The 3949-nt window shown below is 40.4% G+C and overlaps 1 pseudogene; it reads right to left on the bottom strand.

Moving 5' to 3' along the window:
* Window positions 1–1415: 1415 nt before the first annotated feature.
* LOC114051958 lies at window positions 1416–1839 on the bottom strand (annotated as a pseudogene).
* Between the last annotated feature and the right edge of the window lie 2110 nt (window positions 1840–3949).

Below are 3949 nucleotides of genomic sequence, written 5' to 3' on the forward strand. Positions count from 1 at the left end.
TTCTTTGATAATTAGGCTTGGCTTTGTAGGACATGTTATTTTGTACAACTGCTTGAGTTCCTTCGGTTTTTGGAATATTTTTTTCCATTTTTCTTTTTGATTTCTCATGACTGGAGAATAATCTTGGGTTTTTTCAACTGGCAATTATTCATAGCTAAAACTCTCCTGCTTGTTTGCAAAATTTTTCTTTGTTATTTAAATTTAACTACTATAACACTGAAACTTTTCATTGTAATTTTTTTCTCTGGGGAAAACCTAAGGATTGTTTACACTGTAAATAATAGGATTTATAGGATAATAGATAAGCAACCAGAAGAAATTTTAGAGGCCATCTAGTCCAGTTCACTCATTTTTCAGCTGAGGAAACAGTTCCAGGGAGCTTAAGTGACTTGCCCAGGGTCACACAGCAAGTAAGTATGTGAGGTCCAATTTGAACTCAAGTATTCCTGACTCTAGACCCAGCACTGTATACACTTCTCTACTCAGCTGCCTTGAACAGCAACAACAACAGCTATACAGTCAGAAAATATCTTAGCAGCCATCTAGTCCAGTTCATTCATTTTACAGATGAGGAAACTGAGTCCCAGGGACCTTAAGTGACTTGGCTGAAGTAACTCATGTAATGGCCCCAGAATTCCTTGTTTTTTCTTCTTAAAAAGATTGTATTAATATATTTTATCTTATACCATTTCCATTTTAAAATATACAAAATTCTCCCTGAATAATCCCTTATAGCAAAGAATAAAAAAGAGAGGGATCGGGGGAAGCCCAGCATTATATATAGTATTCCATAGCCATGTTTGCCACCTCTGCAAAACAGTTCATCAAAACTAAGGCATTAATTGACTTGGGGTGGTGTAGTGATTAGAGCACTGGACCTTGAATCAGGAAGACCTGAGTTCAAATCAAGCCTTCCGTACTTACTATCTATGTGATCCTGGGTGATAATGGGGAGGATAATAACAAAAATAATCTAGGTCCTACCAGCCTCATATAGGTAGTTAAATACACAGATACTCAGATGGATCTGCTATTTCATCTATTTGGAAATTTCCTCCAGCGATGTATATTGTAACCACCTCATGTCTTCCTAACTTGGGTGTCTATTGTCCATGTCCTTCCAAGTACTCACTATAGGGGGTACATCTAACATGTGGAAACCTTCCTCACTTTCTCCTCACATCTTGAAGGTAAGTGTCAAACTCAAATTGTGAATGTAATGGGAGATAATTAATGAGAGTAAATACTTTCTGTAAAATCTCATTTTTTTCTCCAATGAAAAGCATAAGTGCAAAATGCTTATACATGTAACAATAAGAACTGAACAGTTTATACAAATACAGCTTCAATTTTGGTTTATTTCTTTTTTTTTAAAGAACAAGACAATTTATTTAATGAATCTGATGTAATTTGTCCTAATGTTTGTTGTTGGCAGCTGCCACCTGTCCGGCAATTCTGTCCCGGAGGTGTCAGCTTCCTGTCCCCATCCTGGTCCTTCTCCACCATATTGAGGCCTTCCAGGGCTTGCAGAAACCTCTGGGCCATGCTCTTGGAGCCTCTGCTGAAGTGATTGGGCATGACCCCATTGTGCTGACGCCCGCCATAGATCTTGGTCATGGAGCCCACACCGGCACCTACCCAGAGGTACAGGTGACAGGCTGTGGAGGCGGTTTGGGTGTAGAACCAGTTCTCTTCATAAGGCACCAGCTCCTTATGTTTGGACAGCTTGACCATGTCCACCCATTTGAGGACTTTCAGCTTCCCTGACTTTTTCAGGAAGGCGCCCAGGGCCCTCACAAACTCCTGCTGGTTCACGTCTTTCACCACGATTCCAGGCATCATGCAGGCTCTGCGCGGCCAGCCAGGGGACTTGGTTTATTTCTTAACTTGGCTAGCACAATCCCAAATTCACTCAACTGCTTGCCCTCCACTTTAGCTATGATTCCAGTCTGCATTGGTTGGAGAATTTTCTACTCTGAGACATGTCCAGGCCCCTCTTCCCCCCAAATACTGACTTTAGAGTTCTCTCTTCATTCTCACCACTTCTATCTTAATCCTCACTTCAAGCACACACTGTTTAACAGCTAGCCAGATGCCAAGGTTTCTGGCAAGTACTGGCACCAAGGAAACTGTACCCAGGAGAGTACAAGGCAGGGATTAGACCCAAGGGCCTCTGTATAGAACCTGGGCAATGAGCTGAATCCCAGTAGATGCTATTCTTCCTTCCATTAGTCACAAGGTCTTGGGTGCTGCTTCCAACACATTGTATGCTTTCAGGTTGGCAGCCTTAATCAGCTCTGCAAGCTCAAGGGAAGCTGCCCAGGTGGCAAGCCAGAGACTGCAATATTGCAGCCTTCTCTGGCTTCTCTCGGTTTTTACAGTTTCTAGGCTGTTTATTCTTTTCCAAGCACAGGGGACCAGAGCCTTTCCATCAAGGTTACAATGTGGTGTGTGTGTGTTTGTTTGCGTGTACATTCATGCTGTAGATCCAGATCCATTGGGATTTTGCCACTGATGATGACTTGGATCTTCACTCTCACCAGCTGTTCAACACATTGGTCATCAACAATCTGTCCTCCTAACTCCAGCCCATTTCCACCTCTGACTGAAAATTTGAGTGATCCTACATAGCCACTGTTTTTGGTTTTTTGTTTTGTTTTGTTTTGTTTTTTCTGGTTGTTACAATGGAGACTATGGAACACAGTGGAGGTGGAAGTAGGGATAGGAGTGTGTACATGCATGTGTGTGTATGTGTAGATAGACAGACAGATAGATAGTATGTCTATATGCATGTATGTGTGTGTACATATATATGTATATACACGTATTGTAAAGATAAAATCTTCTTATAAAATGCATCAATGCATTGACAATTCCTGTATAACAAAGTATGTTATGTATATACATATGTATATGTATATATATTTGTCTGTAAATGTGTCTACACATATATGTATATATAAAAGTGTATATATGCACATGTTTATGTATAATATACACATAAACATATAAAACACCTAGTAACATTCTGCTTCAGTTAGTCAAAAAGCATCTATTAAGCACCTACTATATGCTAGGTATTATGTTAAGCACTAGGAGTAAAAAGAAAAGCAAAACCAGCCCCTGTCCTCAAGAGGTTCACATTCTAATGGGGCAGACAATACGCAAGCAACTATGTACGTACGGAATATATATAGGATAGTTGGCAAGTAATCTTAGAGGATTGTTGCTGTTTGTCCTTCATTTTCTAAGAAGACCAATGAGATCAGGAGGGTGATGTCTTGACTTACAAGTGAATTGGAGTTAAGTGAGCAGAGGTGTGCAAAGTCATCAGCCTCACTCTCTCCTCCAAAGTCATCAGAGTCCAGTGGCAAGACATAGGTCAGGACAACTGGAGATAGTCTGGAATGCAGTGGGAGATCTTGGCCTTTTTAAACTAAGGTCTTTCTCAGGTCTTAGTTGGTCTGAGGCAATGTTCATTCAGTGATTAAAGGCTAGGTAAGAATGGAGGTAAAAGATGTCCTAGGTTGTCTTCACAAAAGAAGCAAACAGTGAGGAAGAAACACTCAGAGTTTCTGGCCAGAACAGAAACAGTTGCTATTTACACTGACTCTGAGCCATCAAAACCCAAACAATGAGCGAGTGAGGTTTAGACTGGTACCTATTATTGGCCAATCAGTGAATGCCAGAGATATTTGGGTTCTCAAGAGGCTGGGAAAGTCTTCTGGTAAGGGGTACTTCTTTCAAGAAATATTTTGTATCACAAAATTTCCATGCAACCAAAAAATTCAGACTGTCCTTTGGAGTTCCTTTTAAAGGGATCTGATGTAAATATCCAAAGTTATTTTTTAAAAATTCTATATCAGTGTTTCCTGATGGGAGCTAGAAACATTAGGAATGTTTGAGGGATGTTTTGGGGGACAAGAGCCAGGAAGACTTGAGTTCAAGT

This window comes from Vombatus ursinus, unplaced genomic scaffold, assembly GCF_900497805.2.
Source record: "Vombatus ursinus unplaced genomic scaffold, bare-nosed wombat genome assembly UNPS02014807.1, whole genome shotgun sequence".
Lineage (NCBI taxonomy): Eukaryota > Metazoa > Chordata > Mammalia > Diprotodontia > Vombatidae > Vombatus > Vombatus ursinus.